General features: G+C 46.6%; 1 pseudogene; it reads left to right on the forward strand.

Moving 5' to 3' along the window:
* The first annotated feature begins 7,300 nt into the window (after nt 1-7,300).
* Nucleotides 7,301-18,740, forward strand: LOC147377203 (small ribosomal subunit protein uS2 pseudogene; annotated as a pseudogene).
* The last annotated feature ends 79 nt before the right edge of the window (nt 18,741-18,819 follow it).

The raw sequence follows: 18,819 nt of genomic DNA on the forward strand, positions 1-18,819 counted from the left end.
GGGCGTAGAACAGGACGTAGGCGCTCTGGCTCAGGGCAGCGGTCTCGTCACAGGCGGTCACCTTGCCATCGTCCATCTTATAACATTGGTCGTTGCCCTCTCAGACCACAAAAGTAGTGGCCTCACTCACAGGTCGTCACTGGAACATAGTATTTTCAATACTCTCTGCCTGAATTTTTCTTGAAGAAATGTAAAATTTTAGTAAATTTTGCCCAATGAAATAAATCTTTTTTAAGCAATGTAAATCTGGCCATATTAGTCTCAGTAATCTCTGAATAAACACAAGGACATCAAATATTTATTCATAATTAAAATTTTTTAAAGAATCAAGTCATTTACATGATATCACATCTGCATGACACATTGACATGTTTGATTCCACAGTTGCATTTTCACTTAGTATCAGGTGGTTGCTTTAGCCTCTCCTTTGTGTTTGTGTGTGTGTGTGGCTTGAATGATTGCATGCTTCCCTATTCTTGCCACCCTGGTGTTGCTTAGAGACCCTGGATATTTTATGAGAGCAATGGCCACACCACACTAAGAGGCCTAACCCTGTCTCTGTCTTGTGTCTTCAGGAGCTCAATGCATACAAAACGTGTATGAAAGGTCCAGATGTGAAAGCTCAGGCCTCCAATTGATTCACACCTCCTATGTAAAGGGAATGGCCTTCTTCTACCCTCATGGGCATAATTGGGGCCAGATGTGAGGACAAAGTGTGCGATGGGTTCAGGTGCAAAAAGTCAGTTATCCCTTTGCTTCATACCTGCAGTGCAAAGGGAAAATCCTTCCTTTGGGAAAACAGCTCAGAGCTCATAGAGACAAGGGCTGCCCCCTGCAGAGTGGGGCCAGTAGCCTCTGGTGGCGAAGACTGGGGTGATGACTGACTGGCTGGGGGCTCCCAGGATGAGGCAAGAGGCTGAGGAGCCCAAGTCTGCAGAGCCAAGGTCATACCAACCCCTCCTTGGATCTGCGTCTGTCTGAGTGGAGCAGTGACTTTAAGGGCTAGGATGTCAGCTGCCTGCCTGGAGGCCACAGGAGGAGGGGGCAGAAAAGCAGGCGGTGTGGCTCCTTTTGATTTCTGAAGACATTTCTTTCTGGCACCAGGTGCCAAGCTATGGGAAAGCTTGTATTCTTTTTATAAAACTGCTTTAGCTGTTCTAATTCATTTGCCTTTCCATCTCAGTTCATTTAAAGATAAATGTACAAAATGTATATATTTTTTCTTTAACACCAGTGGAAATCCTATAACTTGGCTATTTTTATCCAACAATTCATCATACAGATCTTTCCAAGTCAGTACCGACACAAATTTCCTTCCTAGATCCCTCTTAATGGCTGTTTCCTGAATGTCCTGTTTTTATACTGAGTGATACTAATATCAACAATCTTAGTACACAAGTATTTGCACAAATGTTCCTCCCACGCTGAGTTGTTATCATTGGACCTTCCGTGTGGAATATGAAAAGGTGGATTTATGGCTGTTTATCATTCATTTCTTTGATAGCTTCTGGACTTTTTTTTTTTTTTAATGTTGTATCATGATTCCATTCTTTTTATTCCACAGAATAAAAATCATTCATACATGTTTTTACCCAATCATTTCATGGTCTCAGTTTTACCGTCCCCACAGTCTAAGTTTCACTAAATTCCTAAGTCCGCCCGGGAGCAGGGACCTGCCCTCTGGGCCGCCTGGATCCCAGCCTCGGGAATCGCTGAGGAGCGCGCCTTCTCCCGCAGCTGCCCGGGGAGGTCTTCCCAGCTCCCGTCCTCCCGACTGGTGTCTGGGTCTCCGCGCCCTGCCGGGCCGGGAGCCGGCTCCCAGCCCGGCTTGTCCCGGGCGTAAGAACGGCCCCCGCTGCGCTCTGGCCTCCCAAGGGTAGGGGTCCGCCCGGGGCCGTGTGCGCCTCCCGTCGGGAGCCACCCAGCGGCCGCCGTGAGCCGGTCCCTTCCTGGGGAACGTTGGCGACTCCCGCGAAGGCTACGGTTCGGCCACCAAGCCCGGGGCAGAGCTCCAGAGGCCGGGGTGACAGCGGCAACGTTCTCGGTGTCATGAGACCCGGGAAGAGCCTGCTGTCGCCGGAGATTCGGGCTACAGGTCCGCGGACAGGGCAGGCGGCGTCGGTCGGTGTCGGTCGGTGTTGCTGCCCGGCCCGGTGGACCAGCGCGCCGCGGGGCCCCTTTTGCCCGCGGGCACCGCCGGGGCAGCTGAGCGCGAGCAGGAAAGGGCATGGCGCCGGCGTCCGCGGGGTTACAGCCTCTCGATGTTTCCCACTCGCCCGGAGGTGCGGACCACACGGATGCACGCAGACATGTCCAGTCTTCCCAGCCTCCCCCATGGACCCCGATAGTCCCGATTCACAAACGTGTGTCCTCTCCCCGGAGAGGGCCGGCCCTGGTGTCCAGAACCGGAGGCACCGGCAGGGACCACGGGCCGCCCGTCCTCCTCCCCAAAGGGCGCCCGGAAGCGCTTCCTTGCCATCTTGGGGGAACGGTCGTCCCGCTGCCTTTGCGGCGCTGAGGCTGCTCTCAGGCGGCCTCGGTTCCCGGTCAAGTGCTCAAGACTCCGCAGACGGGTTTCCTGCAGGTCGGGCTGCACCTATTCCAGGGGCGCCAGGAGTCCCTTCTATTCTCCTCGGGCTCAGAAGTGGAAAGGATGGTGTCCGTGTGGAGGCGCTGTGTTTCGCAGGTGTGAGACACAGATACATCTATGTGAGAATCACAAAGCCGACAGATTGGTGGCTACTGTGGTGAGGTCGACCAGATGGCCTGACAAGTTGTTGGGGATTCTTGTTAATATATGTACTGTAATGTAGGTATTCAATGAGAAATCTTGAAATTAATTATAGTGAAAATCACCATTATCATTGTAACTCAACAATAATGTAATTATTACCTTTGTTTGCAGTTAATTTAAGAAACAGTTTCAAGTTTATCCACAGAGTATCCAATTGAAGACGACCAGAGAAGGATATTGAACTGAAGAACTTTCTTCATACACTGAGAAGTTGGGGAACCTCTCCTTCCAGCCACGAGGCCCTGCCCTGCAACAGCCGACCTGGAAAACCAGACCCCAGCCCCTGCAGCAATGGGCTCCAGGATTCAGTGCATGGTCAGTGACTGCCACCTTTCTTATTTTTCTTCCTTTCAATTTAGTACCAAATGGGGGAAACCAAATCTGTCATCTAAGCAGTCACCTGGGACGGCCCTCTTCCTCCCAGGCTGCCTCTGGCTTCCCCACATTACACTCTCTGAGCAGGACACGCTTTCCCTGTTTCCCACCAGAGCGCGTCCCCACTCCTCTGTGTGCCCTGAGTCTCAGCCTAGGCGAGTGGTGGTGGCTGACTCCTTGCTCTGGAGACAAATTCTGAAGAAACAGTGAAGGATCGGGAAAATATCCTGGAGTAGGAAACGGCCACCCACTCCAGTATTCTTGCCTGGAAAATTCCATGAAAATAGGAGCCTGGCCATCTGCAGGCCATGGGGTCACAACGAGTCAAACACGACTGAGCATGCACACACAGACACAGGCACCTTCATTTATGTCTACAGAGCTTAGAGTGTGAACCACATAAAGCACTGAGGATAATACATGGGTTTTGTTATTTTTGAAAAAAAAAATCAAGTTAATCATTTTAAGTTGAGATATATATCATATACCAAAAAATTCTCCTTTGAGCACCATATTTTAGTGATTGCCTATCTCTATAGTTGTGTAGCCATCATCACTATCTAATCCAGAAGATTTTATATTTTATCTCCCTACAAAGACACCTAGTGTTCCTTAATCAGTCACTTTTAATTCCACATTCCTCACTCTTTCATCCTCATGGAATTGCCTATTCGGTGTATTTCAAGCACATGGGTTTGTACAACTGTGGCCATTTAGGTCCGGTTTCTTACACAGTGTCATGTTTTTGAAGCTCATTCATATTTTATCATGGGATCAAATTTTTTGTTTGGCTTCAGAATTTTCCTAAGTCTTTAACACACGCACACACACATACACACATGCTACAGTTCTTTTAATGTGGAAAATACACAGAGGTCCAATGTCTCCATGAGAACCATTTTATGCACACAGTTCCATGGCATAAAGTACTGCCTTCCTGTAGGCACTCAACCTGCCCACCAACCCACAGTGGCCAGCAAGCACAGAGGATGCCAGCCCAACTGTGCTGCCCATTGTCAGAACCCCCCCACAGCACCCACCCAGGCCAAGACTCAACAATAGGTGCAGCTCCCTGTGGCCAAAGGAGAGCCCAACTGTGATGGGGGGTGGGGGGGGGGGCGCGGTGGTGGCAAAGGGAGAGAGAGATGAAAGGAGAGACAAGAGGGAAAGTCCACAGTACCTGGTCTTTCCGGGTGGTCTTGCAACCAAGTACTAATCAGGCTCAACCTTGCTTTAGCTTCTGAGCTCAGAAATTAACAGGTGCCTTCATGGTGGCATGGCCCTAGATGATGGCAGCCCCGACCAGGCACCCCAATACCCTGTGCTGTGGGGCCCTGCCATGCCAGCCTCACCAGCCCCTGTCAGAGCCCTGGGGTGCCCAGCATCTGTGGACAAACTGCTCCTGACACATCCTTCAGCCCTGTGGAGGCCCAGCCATCAGGCTGTGACTTGGAGTTCCCAGGAGATGGTTATCACTCAGGGTATGTGGCCAGTGGCAATAGGGCCTGACCCTCTGGAAGTGAGTGGAGAAAAGCCCAGTGCTCTAATTCAATGCTGTCCTGGCACCAACTGCGTGTCTCTCACTGACATCTTCACTGCTTCATCCAGATATTGCACGTACCACTCGTGTTCCGGCTGGGGTTCTAGGGGCAGCCTTCACGGGGCTGCAGCCTTTCAGTTACCAATCCCAAGTGCTGATGCCTCTGGCTCTGGGCCTCACACAGGGAGTACCGCTGTCAATGCTCAGGGATAAAAACAGCAGATCTAAGACGCTGAAGACTTGTCCTAGGTCTTGCAAACAGCTCAGAACTGAGGTCTGGTGGCTTTAATGCTGTGACCTAAGACCACACCATCTGCCAGCAGACATGTCAATCTCCAGATAATCAGGATTGGATTGATTAAGTACAAAGAGGGACAAGTGTGTCATGTTGGGAGGAGGGGGGTGGAAACAGCACCCCTCTGCCTTTGTCTCCCTCCTTCCAGCTGCCCAGGGGCCCAGCCACCTCCTCAATATCCTGTGTTCATGTAGTGTTCTGTTTTGACTCAGACAACATGGAGGGTCCCTGCCCCTCAAGTAGTGATTCTCTCAGTTTTGAGGGGTACAGTCATGAAATGTCTTCCAGTGTAAAAATAAAGAAAAGATAAAACTCACCCAGACCACTGGAGTTCCTTATGAGGTGAGGGTGATATAAGGTCCCTTGAACTTCTGTTCTGGAAAGAGGGAGGGAGGAGGAAGAAAAAGCTAATCTTCAGTGAATGCAACCTTCACATGGACTCTGTGTAGTCATTTTATCTGTACAGCTATTCAGTCATCATAACATTTATTCAAGGTCTTTTCTCTTTCTGGCCTGATGTTCTCATGGAGCTCACAGGCTGAAGAGGTGCTCAAAGTGAGAGAGTCAGTTCCTAGGCAGGTTGATAAGAAGTCCCGGGGAAGCCGAGGAGAGAGGGGTCTGGAGTTTTCAAGGAGGAGGAAAAGACAAACATCTTTTTTTCTCTACATTCCTTAGTCTTAGTTACTTAAGACATTTGTTTTGTTTTGTTTTGTTTCTTTCTTTAGGCCCAGAACTGATGATTACACAACTCAGTGACTCTTTGCAACCCCATGGACTGTAGCCTACCAGGCTCCTCTATCCATGGGATTTTCCAGGCAAGAGTACTGGAGTGCGTTGCCATTTCCTTCTCAAGGGGATCTTCCCAACCCAGGGATCCAGCCCAGGTCTCCCACATTGTAGGCAGATGCTTTACCATCTGAGCCACTTAAACTCTGTACTAAGGATCATATAAGAACAATGTATCTTGCTTGAGGACAGTTTCTCCTTTCTGAAAACATTCTGATTAATCCTGACATCTTAGAATGTATATTATGGGAATGGGTCTGGTAGGATCTTTCTGTTAAAATCTAATCCTGTTATCCTAAAATGCTAATTGTGGGAGTGGGTCTGGTAAAACTTTCACAAACTTGAGACATTCTTTTGATTTATTGTAGTAACTAATTTAAAAAGTATATACCTCCCTTGCTAACACTAGCAAGGGGGGCACTCTCCACCCACTTCTGCTGTCCATGTCAGAAGCTTTCTATGACTTTTTTCCATTGTCATAAAACTCTGCTACACAAACGCTCTTGAGTGATCAATCCTGGTCCCTTGCCCTGAAGCTAAATCATCTTTGGAGATCCTGAATCTGACATCGTTCACAGTAAGCTCGATTGAATCTATAATAATCTCTTAAAAGCCAAATATAATCCTAAAATAAGCTATGCTGCTGCTAAGTCACTTCAGTCGTGTCCAACTCTGTGCGATGCCATAGAAGGCAGCATACCAGGCTCCCCCGTCCTTGGGATTCTCCAGGCAATAGCCCTGGAGTGGGGTGCCATTGCCATCTCCAAAATAAGCTATATGCCCTATTAAAATAAAATTCAACTGAGTAAAATTTAAAAATCTTAGCGCCTTTATTTAAAGATTAATGAATCAGGCAGCATCCAACTTAGCAGTTAGAAACTCTGAGGAGTTGCACAAAATAAAAGACTTTTATAGGCATAAGGGATCGGGAACAAGGAAGTTGTACTGGGCAAAGAATCCAAGTGATTACTTCGAGGTTACTTTCCATTAGAGGCTGGAAAGCTTTCTCAGGCAGATGACTTAACTAGTGATAATCAGAAGATTCCTGGCTGACTGGTTCAAGAGTTCATTTCTGGAAGAGCCAAAACTGCATTTACGTCGTCTATTTTGCTAGCATGGTTCCTAACTAAGCAACTCCTTTGGGGCTGTTGTTTTGTTTGTAACAGTTCCCCGGGGGCAGCAACAGGCTTACCACTGCTGGTTCTTCCTCCAAATGCTGAGACCGCATGTGCTCTGTGCCAGGCCTGTGCTGGGGGCAGGGATCCAGCCACAACACCTCACAGTCTTTGACATTCAAGAGGAGAGTAAGACAGAAAACCATCACACTTTAAAAAGAAAGGATTCTGCTGCTCCCACAGAGCTGACACTGTGGAGCGAGACAAGGAATAAACAGAACAGCTTGTAGAAGAGTCAGCTCCATGGAGTGAAGGGCGGGACATGGCACAGCGGGAAGGGGGGAGCTGGGGTGGTGGGAGGGTGGGGAGGAAAGGAGTCCCAGGACAGAGGACGGATGGGTGACGAGCCCCAGCGGGTGCAGACACGGCCAGCCCTGGTGCCGTGAAGGACCGAGGTGGTAAGAGCAGGAGACATGGGGGAGCTGTCACCACAGATGCACACGGGGATGTGTCTCTGAGGAGGTGACATTTAAGCTGCGCTCCGGGCCACTGTCCCCTTCCCTTGTCACCCAGAAGCAGACACTGAGGATGGCCGCTAACATCATGCGCACCAGCCAGTCCTGAGCCTGCGCACCCAGCTCACTGTTCCTCCTGAGGAGTCACAGTAAAGGCCCCTGTACCTAATTCCCCTCCCTCAATCTGCGGACAAGTCCGGTCCTTTCCCGTGTGGCCCAATGGTGTGGCCTGTCCCTCCTCTTGGGAACTGTAAGTCATCAACTCTCTTTTCGAGGACAGTTATCTCCTGATCTGTTTGCCTTATTATGCCTGCAATTTCCTACTAATACACTATATTTTAAATTAGCCAAGAATGACAGCACACTCTAGACACAGAGTGTCTTAACTGAGCACACTCAATTAAGTGTGGACAAATGGCGAATAATCTAGGACACTTCCCGCAATGTCCTCAATCAGTTTAATGTTTGATTGTGTGTTAAGCGGTGTTTTGTGTTTTCCAGCCTGGTTAGTTTCCTCTGGGTCAGCTGTGCTTTCTTTCACCAACTCTTTCTTCCGACAAAATTACTTGCAAGCACAACTGAAATTCAGAATATGTTCAAATTGTTCCCTACAGGGCAAGCATCTTAGAGCAAAACTTACTGCAGCACTGATAAGGTGTCATGTCTTTCTCCAAGTTGGCTAAGAACGAGCAGAGTAGGACTTGTGTGGTTAGTCCCTCTGTTGTGTCCAGCTCCTTGTGACCTGTCCTTTGAGAGGAGCCTGGCAGGCTACAGGCCCTGGAGTCCCAAAGAGCTGGACACGACTGAGCGACTATATATTCTTCCGGATTCTTTCCCGTTACAGGTCGTCACAAGATACTGAGTATAGCTCCCTCACTACACAGCAGCTCCTTGTGTCACCTGGTGTACATACAGCAGTGTGTGCATACTGACCCCAAACTCCTGACTCACCTCTCCCCACACCCCCGTGTCCTCTTAGGTAATCACAAGCGTGTTTTCTATGTCTGTGACTCTACCTCTGCTTTGTAAATAAGTTCATCTGTATCATTCTTCAATATTCCACATATGTGATGTCATACGATGCTTGTCTCTTTCTGTCTGACTTCACTTAAAGTGAAATCACCATGTTCATCCATGTTGCTGCAAATGGCGTTATTTCATTTGATTTTATGACTGAGTAATTTTCCATTGTATATATATTCCACATCTTCTGGAGCAAGCACTTCTTAGACTGTACAGCTTGACTTACTTTAAAGGAACAAAAACTGTGAGTAAACCTAAGTTTTTTTAGAGATGGGGAATTTCTCTGCAATGATTCATATGTCATTAATTAGCATTTAATGGATTAGGAGACCAAGAATAGTAGGTAAAATTGGTGTGTTGTTTTGTTTTATGTCACTTATGTCAAGTTCTCATGCTGCTGCTGTTGCTAAGTGGCTTCAGTCATGTCCGGCTCTGTGGGATCCCATAGATGGCAGCCCACCAGGCTCCCCTGCCCCTAGGATTCTCCAGGCAGGAACACTGGAAGGGGTTGCCATTTCCTTCTCCAATGCATGCAAGTGAAAAGTGAAAGTGAAGTCGCTCAGTCCTGTCCGACTCCTATCAGGGTTAAATTATGTTCACAAAATACAGATTTCTTCTGTTCATCTACTCTTGATTCTCTAAAATTATGTGGTACTTTTGTAGTCAGTTGTTCTTTGCTTGCATAGCCTTCACATGATTTTCAGAACTAATTCTTGAAAAAAAAATTTATTTTATAGCCTTCCTTGCTTATTTTTCTTTTGTTACAGCTGCTTTAAATATTGGTCTTGAGAATTCATAGTTTTCCAGAAAGTAGTCAATTTCTTGAATATTCTCGTATATTTGCAGTGTATATAAAGGGGTTTATATTCATTTTTGTGGGTGGGTATGAGGTAATATGAAATATACATCAGACCTCTTGTCTGACACAGGACCCCTAAGTGTCTTGAAGTTTCCTGGGTGATAGAAATGTCTTTTGGTTTGTTTTCTTTGTATGATTCCTGAAAGTGTTAATTTTGTTTTTTCCTGGTAGGAAATGATTACCTTCATAACAGACACATTTGAGGATTATTGCTAAGGTTTGTTAGTAGAATTCTATGTGCCCTTTATTTTAAGGCTTGTGATTAGTTTCATCTCTCTCTCTCTCTTTTTTTTTTTTTTTTTAGTTTCAGCTCTAATATATGCATTTTCTGTCTCAGTTGAATGCCCCATATATTCAAGGAGGTTTCTTCACTCTGGCTGGTGAGGATTCTCAGCCCCACATGAATGTTGCACATTATTCAATGCATTCAGTTCAGTTCATTTCAGTTGCTCAGTCGTGTCCAACTCTTTGCAACCCCATGAACTGCAGTGCACCAGGCTCCCTGAGTTCACCCAAACTCATGTTCATTGAATCAGTGATGCCATCCAACCATCTCATCCTCTGTCATCCCCTTGTCTTCCTGCCCCCAATCCCTCCCAGCATCAGAGTCTTTTCCAATGAGTTAGCTCTTCACATCAGGTGGCCAAAGTATTGGAGTTTCAGCTTCAGCATCAGTCCTTCCAGTGAACACCCAGGACTGATCTCCTTTAGAATGGACTGGTTGGATCTCCTTGCTGTCCAAGGGACTTTCAAGAGTCTTCTCCAACACCAGAGTCCAAAAGCATCAATTCTTCTCTGCTAAGTTTTCTTTATAGTCCAACTCTCACATCCATACATGACTACTGGAAAAACCATAGCTTTGACTAGACGGACTTTTGTTGGCAAAGTACTGTCTCTGCTTTTTAATATGCTGTCTAGTTTGGTCATAACTTTCCTTTCAAGCAGTAAGCATCTTTGAATTTCATGGATGCAATCACCATCTGTGGTGATTTGTGAGCCCCCCAAAATAAAGTCAGCCACTGTTTCCACTGTTTCCCCATCTATTTGTTGAGCTATTTCAAATCCTAAAAGATGATTCTGTGAAAGTGCTGCACTCAATATGTCAGAAAATTTGGAAAACTAGCAGTGGCCACAGGAATGGAAAAGGTCAGCGTTCATTCCAATCCCAAAGAAAGGCAATGCCAAAGAATGCTCAAATGACCGCACAATTGCACTCATCTCACACGCTAGTAAAGTAATGCTCAAAATTCTCCAAGCCAGGCTTCAGCAATACGTGAACCATGAACCTCCTGATGTTCAAGCTGGTTTTAGAAAAGGCAGAGGAACCAGAGACCAAATTGCCAACATCCACTGGATCATCAAAAAAGCAAGAGAGTTCCAGAAAAATATCTATTTCTGCTTTATTGACTATGCCAAAGCCTTTGACTGTGTGGATCACAACAAGCTGGGGAAAATTCTGAAAGAGATGGGAATACCAGACCACCTGAACTGCCGCTTGAGAAACCTGTAGGAAGCAACAGTTAGAACTGGACATAGAACAACAGACTGGTTCCAAATAGGAAAAGGAGTATGTCAAGGCTGTATATTGTCACCCTGCTTATTTAACTTATATGCGGAGTACATCATGAGAAACGCTGGGCTGGAAGAAGCACAAGCTGGGATCAAGATTGCCAGGAGAAATATCGATAACCTCGGATATGCAGATGACACCACTCTTATGGCAGAAAGTAAAGAGGAACTAAAGAGCCTCTTGATGAAAGTGAAAGAGGAGAGTGAAAAAGATGGCTTAAAGCTCAACATTCAGAAAACTAAGATCATGGCATCTGGTCCCACTCAATGCATAGCTCTCCAGTAATAATTCTTTCCTCAAAAGTTGTTCCTGCCCAGCCTTGGGGAATTTCACCTGCGTGTGATCAGATGACAGAGACTCAGTGGGCTCATTAGGCACTTGTAATCATTCTTTCTGTCTGAGTAGCTCTCTCTTTTAGATGCCCTGCCCCACACATATCACCTTCTGCACCTCCCTGGCTCACCTGTGTTCTCAGATCAGGGCTTTGCTGGGCTGCCTCTGGGTTCCCCTCCCTGTACCTGCAGCATGGAAATTGCCTGAAGACAGACAGCCAGGAGTTTTCAGATGGATTTGTGCATCCATCTTCACTCTAGGAACTTAGTCCTGCATGGCTTGCTGTCCAGGATCTGAAAACCATTGTTCCCAGTATTTTGTTCAGCTTTCTAATTACCAGTGCCAGGTGAGGAAGTTCAGATACTGTTCCTCTTAAAGCTGGGAGTGGAAGTCACATTTTATTTTTACAGACACTCTTTGAATCAGTAATTCTAAATCAGTTAACCATATATGTTTGAAAGTATCCTTTGCTTCATTTTCTCTGTTTTGCTCTTGCAAATGTAAAAACAAAACCAAATATCAAGAGACACACTAAAACAGGTTTTGTTTTCTGCTTTTCCTGGTTGAACTTTATGCCAACAAATCCTAGGTAAGAACTTAGGAAGCTGCAGTAAGTCAAGGCACCAGCAAGATCAGAGGATCCGCAATCAACAGGGATCTTAATGGTACCAGACAGGCTTTTTCGCCATGCCATAGCAGGTGGATGCAGTGGTTGAGAGGCTAGAGAGATCCCAGGACCTTAATGACATCAGTGAGCCAACTAAAATACAGGAGGCTGAGGCCAGGTACAGTATGTTTGGCCAATGTGAGCTGAAACATATTTAATTCTGAATTTCCAGAACAATTACCTCAAACAAAATGTTCACCTTATTCTGATATTCACATAGAAAGATTGCACAGAATCTTTTGCCTAGAAATTCTACTTCCCTGGAAGAAAGCCACCAGGGAGACTGCTTGGAGAAATTAAGAGATATGTGGTTTTTAGGTGGAGAAAGAGGAAGTGCGTAAATGGCAAGTGTGGTTCAGAAATGGAAAGGGGTCTGTGCAAACCCAGCAGGCTCTCTTTGGTGGAAGGCAGGCCGTGTGCTTGGTGCTCCTTTTGCTGAGGTCACTTTTGTTGGGTTTTAGGTAGCTCCAATGAAAACTTCGAGTACAGGGGCTTCCCTGGTGGTCCAGTGGTTAAGAATCTACCTTGTGGTGCAAGGGACACCGGTTCAATCTCTGGTCTCCAGAAGATCCCACATGCCACAGAGAAATTAAGTCTGTACACCGCCAAGACTGAGCCCAGGCATCCTAGAGCCCAGCTCTCCACAGCAAGAGAAGCCACCAAAGCGGGAAGCCCAACCACCCAACTAGAGCACAGGCCCTGCTCGCTACAAGTGGAGAGAGCCTGCAGGCAGCAAAGAAGACCCAGGGCAGCCAAAAGGAAATAAAATTACATTTAAACAAAAGCCGCTTCAAGTACAGTGACCCTCAATGGCTCAAGTAACTCCTGCTCGATGTTCTCAGCACATCGGTGTGTGGGGTCTACAGGAACCCCCTCCTCCCGTGAAGGCCCAGCGTCTCCATTGACCACGTGTCTCCACCACTGTGCTGTGCCATCTCCCCGCTCACCTCTGCACAGAACTGCTTCTGATGGTGTCACTCTTTAGACAGGGGTGTCATTCTTGTGAATCATCTAAGGATTAATATCACCTCACCTGCAATTTTATTTCTGTATTCCTTAAAAGGAGTTCCTTAAAATCCCAATTGTATTCCTTAAAAGAGCGTTTTAACACAATCTTGATTTGAACACCTATGTTTTTATTTATCAACTTTCATGTCTCCTTCATTGTGTCCTGTGCTCTGGCGCAGCCTCTCTCTCGGCCTCTGCTCTTGGCCTCACAGGAAACAGTGTACAGGATGTATTAGTTGCATCCGCCCTCCCTCTCACTGGCTCTTTTCCATCCTCCCTCATCTCCGTGACATGTGTAACTGTGTGCACATCACTATCAATGTGACACCCTCCCTCCCTTGGGAAGCCTGTTATCACCTTCCTGCTCCTTTCTCTGCTGCCCCGTGTGTGTCCCTGCCCAACACTCACAGCAGCCTCACAGCAGGCGCTCTCCCTCACTCTTCTCTCCAGAGCTCCTGCTGGAATTTCTGGACACCACCTCGCAAGTATTTGCCTCTGACTCTGACTTCTCCTTCCCTGGTGGGCCCTGTAGCATCTTCCCCTGAGTGAAGACCACAGATAAAACCTAAATTCTCCTTCTTCCCCAGCTACCTTAGACTCCCCTGTGGATGTCTCCTTCTCATCCAGGCTCAGTGATTCAATATCATCCACGAACCATTTTTCTATACTCAACCATCTGGCCGTACTGATACCATCTCCAGGGGAGTGGGTGGAGCAATGATGGGCAATGTTGAGATGGCAGGTAGAGACCAGGCCAGGCAATGAGGGCGTGAGAATGAAGGACAGTGCTAAGAAGAGGAGCAGATTATAGAGAAGTCACAAGGGCAGAAGAGGTTGGAGAATGTTTTTGAAAACATGCAGGGAGCCGGTGAGGCATTCTGCTCATGACAAAGGTCATGAGGAAGGAGGCTCGGCATACGCAAAGGCGGGATCGAGCCTCAGGAGTCCCCCCGGATATTCTCGAGCATTTTCCCCCAAAAAACCAGAGTCTGCCTACTTTATTGCTTTGTGCTCTCACCTCTGACTTTACTGGGGGCTGTCCCCTACCACCATCTCTCTCTCTCTGTCAAAGAGTTAACTTACAGCTCCAATTAATAAAGTTCCTGGGCAATTAGGAGTGTTTAAATCCAAACCCCTCAGATGGCTCTCTAACTCGCCTGACAAGTTTACCCGGACTCCTGCAGCTATGCATACGATTGTTTACAGTCTCCCAGCCTCCAGAGGCATGGGAAGCTTAAGATATTCAAATAGCTTAGAGCCTCTCAGAGAGTTAGAAACTGTCAGAATAAACTAGTAAAGGATTTCATTGATGAGTCAATGTTTGTTGCCAAGTTTTCACATCCCCTGAATTGTATCCTTGAATGTGTATTAATTAATAGTTCGTATATAGTAAAAAATAAGTAGTGGCCTTGGTGTTAGTAACTTTAGACCCTTAAGGTAATAAATTCTTTCTTTGTTGTAAGCCCATTACACACCCGCCCTATAGGAATGCAATTTTATCTTTGGAAGATGGTGCCAAACCTTAAAATAATTACTCTTAGAGAAAATAAGTCTTTGTTGATAAGTCCTTGTCAAGAGTCATAAAATGTTAGTAGGCCTTCTGGCCAGAAGATGATGTAAATCACCTAAACCATTTGTATACGATATATTTGCAGGAAAGAAACCTTGGTTTTTGATAAGAATCAAAGACTGCTGACTTTGCATCCCCTATTATCCTCTATGTGTAACTTAGGGTATAAAAGCCCCTGTTGAAAATAAAGCTACGGGCCTTGCTCACCAGCGCTTGGTCTCCCCATGTCATTCTTCCCTTTAACTTCCAGCTGAGTCTCCATCTGGAGCGCGGAACCCACCACGCTTACTAATTATGCCTGGGCTTCTAAGACCCACTCGAGAAGGAGTCTAGGGTGAGACACCTTCCGCTATTCGAGAGGGCGCCTGCGGCCTACGTAAGTGGTGCAAACTTCTTGTCTTGAAGTTTTATTGGTCTCCCGCGTAAACCAAGCTACTCAGCTTCTTTTCTCCACTGAATTTTCCTACTGAGCTATCCTCATTCTATTACTGTTTATATCTTTGATAAATAAATAAATAGTCGCCGACGCCGTCTCCCCTTCGAATACCCTGGATCAGCCGGGGCTGGTCCTCGGCAAAAACAGATCAGGGAGAAATCTGGGAGAGGAGAGGTTGAGTCTTAAGAAAAGAGAAATGATCATTGCATAGCTCCTCGGGGGCGGGGAATCCAGCAACGTGCTACTTTACCAGCAACATCCTATCAGATGCTACATTTCAGTTCGAAATACTTCAGGCTACAAATCCATTAGATTTGTAGAAATTCCATATGCATTAGAAATTGATACATTTTCCTGCAATGGAGTAAATTAGGCTAAGGTTATGTATTACATTGTTTATTGTGATGTCAAGATGTCATTTTATATTAGTGTTTATTCCAATGTGGACCAGTAAAGCGTATTATAGTACATCATCTATTCAGTGGACTGATTTGTGGAAAATAGTGTCCCAAGAAAATATTCCCAAGATATTGTCAGCTGAATATAAGCAAGATACATAAAACACTGTGCACAGTGTGCGACCATGTATGGTTTTAAATGTGGTTGTGCTCAGTCACTCAGTCACATCCGACACTTTGTGACACTATGAACTGTGGCCCACCGGGCTCCTCTGCTCATGGCGATGCTCCAGGCAGGGATACTAGACTGGGTTGCCATTTCCTGCTCCAAAGGATCTTCCGGACCCAGGGATTGAATCTGAGTCCCTTATGTCTCCTGCATAGGGAGGTGGGTTCTTTACCACTAGCACCACATGTGAAGTGAAGAAGAAATAGATAGTCATAGTTGCTTGTGTATCCATAAAGTGACATTCTGGGCCTTCTCTCTTGATCCAGGGGCTAAGACTCTGCACTCTCATTGTAGGGGCCTGAGTTCAATCCCTTGTCAGGAAACTAGAGCCCACATGCCACAGCTAAGAGTTCCCATGGCAAACGTCCCGCGGGCACAGCCAAATAAATAATTAGAAAAAATAAATAAACCTCCGGAAGCTATTCCTGAGAAACAAAACACATGGCTGACTGTGGAAGCAGCAGGGCCTTGACAAGAAGTGAGGGGGTAGGAAGAACAATGTAATATGAAGTATTTTATATTTCTAGGTTCTTGAACCTTGTACATGTATTATAAGTTTCTCAGAAATGCCAAGACATTACAAAAAAATTTAAACCTCTAAAGAATAAAACTCACAGCGTTATTTCTACAAACTGAATGAAAGTCAAGTTTGTTTTATCAGAAAGATTATCTGGCTTCTCTAAAACATCTTCTCGGGCTTTTCCCACGCTACCCAGACAGTGGTCCATACGGCACTGTCTGGATTCTTGTCATAACGGGAACTGAATCTTTTACACTATCCTGGGTCCTTGATGTCCAGCAAATGAAGGACGACATCATCACGTTCCTTGCAGCAGGGGCCCACTTAGGTAGCACGGGCCTTTACTTCCCAAAGGAGCAGTACATCTACAGAAGGAAAAGTGGCGGCGTCTACACTAGGAATCCGAAGAGAACCTGGGAGAAGCTTCTGTAGGCAGCTCATGCCATCGTTGCCACTGAAAACCCAGCTGCTGTCCCTGCTGCGTCCTCCAGGAACCCTCACCAGCGAGCTGAGCTGCAGTTTGCTGCCACCGCTCTTCTGGTCAGCCGCTTCGCTCCTGGAGCCTCCACTAACCAGACCCAGGCAGCTTCCAGGAGCCAAGACTCCTGGTGGTTACGAGGCCAGGGCTGACCGCCGGCCTCTCCCAGAGGCATGTATGTGAACTTCTTACCATCGGTCTGTGTGACACGGACTCTCCTCTGCACTCTGGAGATGACATCAAGTCGGTGGGTCTGACTTGGCGGATGCTCACCGGGGAAGTTCTGCTGGTGCGCGGCATCCTTTCCTGTGAACACTCTTGGGAGGTCATGCATGATCTCTACATCTGCAGATTCTGAAGAGATTAAAAGGGAAGAGCAGGTGGCAGCTGAGCAAGCTCTGACCAAGGAGGACTTCACCGTGAATGGGTCACTTCAGCACCTGAGTGCAACGCTACTGGATCTGAGGTGCTGGCCTAGTCCACAGGCGGGCAGGCAAGCTCGCTGCCTACTCCGCAGTTCCCCCGAAGGCTGGCCTGCAGCGCCCACTGCTCAGGCCACTGGATGGGTAGGCACAGCACTGGGTGGGCTTCAGCTGTTCTTTCACAGGCTCTTTTCTTGGGTGGGGGCTGTGCTGGGTCCTTGCTGCTGCACAGGTTTGCTCTGGTTGCGGTGAGTGGGGAGCACTCTGGTTGTGGTGCCTGGCCTTCTCGTTGCAGCGGCTTCTCTTGTTATGGAGCGTGGGCCCCAGGGCCCCCAGGCTTCCGTGGTGGCAGAGCGTGGGCTCAGGAGCTGTGGCCCCCAGGCTGTGGAGCACAGGCTTGATGGTTGGGGTTCACAGGCTTAGTTCCTCTGAAGGCACGTGGTATCTTCCTGGACCAGGGATTGAACTCATGTCTCCTGCATTGGCAGGATTCTTTACCATGAGCCATTATGGAAACCCCACAAACTCTTAAAATGGAAATTGGTTCACACAAAATAAGCAGTTTCTAAATAAATAAATATGTCTACTCATGAGAATGTTCTGTGACTTTTGCTGTTTTCCTTTCACATAAGAGGAAAATTTCATAATTCATTATGTTCTTCCCTCAAACAACATTTGCAACCGCTAATTTTATTAGCTAAGCTTGTCCAATTTTTAAAATACTTTTCTCCCACTTTCTCTTATGCACTGTACATTCATTATCAATTGAGATAATATTTTATCATTGTTCAGTCACTCAGTCACGTCCAACTCTTTCCGACCCCATGGACTGCAGCACACCAGGCTTCCCTGTCCTTCACCATCTCCCAGAGATTATATTTATACTTCATATGGATAGGAGGATAATCAGTTGGCTTCATCCTTGAATTATTTCTCTGAATCTGACATATTAATATGCTAGTAAGATATAAGACACTTGACTGACTTCAGCATAATAAAAAATAACAGAATCAGGTGACCATATCTGAAGACTGATTATAAAAGCAGCAGCCATGTTGATGAGGAGCAGTGACACACGGGGGGACATTTTATGTGGTGAGAGAGGGGCGCTGGCCTCAGGGATTTAAAAGGCTGCTTGGAAACAGAGTGGAACTCGGCTCAGTGGATGGACCTCCTGGGAGTCACTTCCCAGGGACACACAGGACAGAGTCCTGAGCATCCTGAGTGCCCACAAGTGGTCTGAAGCAGTGGCCAGGGCACCCCTCTGTGTATCAGTGGAGATGGTAGCTGTATTGTGTGTCTGTACGAGTCTGTATAAGGTGACCCTGCATGCAGAAAAGAAAATTTGACTAAATGGCAGATGGCCTCAGCTCTAATAGTAAGATCTTTTCTTAAATCAATTTCTTTTTCCTCTCAGCTTCTCCGTCTGAAAGGAGTTACTCTTCATGAGACCCATTCTCTTTTAATTCCCTTCTTCAAAGCCTCAGATTTTGTAGCTTTTTTTCAGTAAGTATTTTTCCATGTTTATTCCTCAGACAAGACAAGCAAGAGTAAATTTTTATTATTGGACTTTAAAGATAAACAAGTACTTTTAAAATCAGACTTTCCAAACGTTCTAAATTCATTCTTGTTCTCACTTTAGTGTCTTCAATCCTAAGCCTGTAATGAGCGTTTTTACTTCATTCAGACACAGCTCTGGGGAGTGAATTGGTGGCGGGACTCCACAGACCCCTGGAATTTTGAACTCTCGACAGTTAGATCTCCCTTTACAGAAGTGTTAGCAGCCAATGGAGCAAGGTGCATCTAGTGCCAGATTACAGGGCTGACAGCGGGGAAAAGACAGTTTATTGATGGTAGAAAAGATCTGCCTTCTGACAAGCAGCCGC

The sequence above is a fragment of the Bos grunniens genome, chromosome 2 (genome assembly GCF_055505025.1).
Source record: "Bos grunniens cultivar Pamir isolate PY7600 chromosome 2, Bosgru_T2T1.0, whole genome shotgun sequence".
In the NCBI taxonomy this organism is placed as follows: domain Eukaryota; kingdom Metazoa; phylum Chordata; class Mammalia; order Artiodactyla; family Bovidae; genus Bos; species Bos grunniens.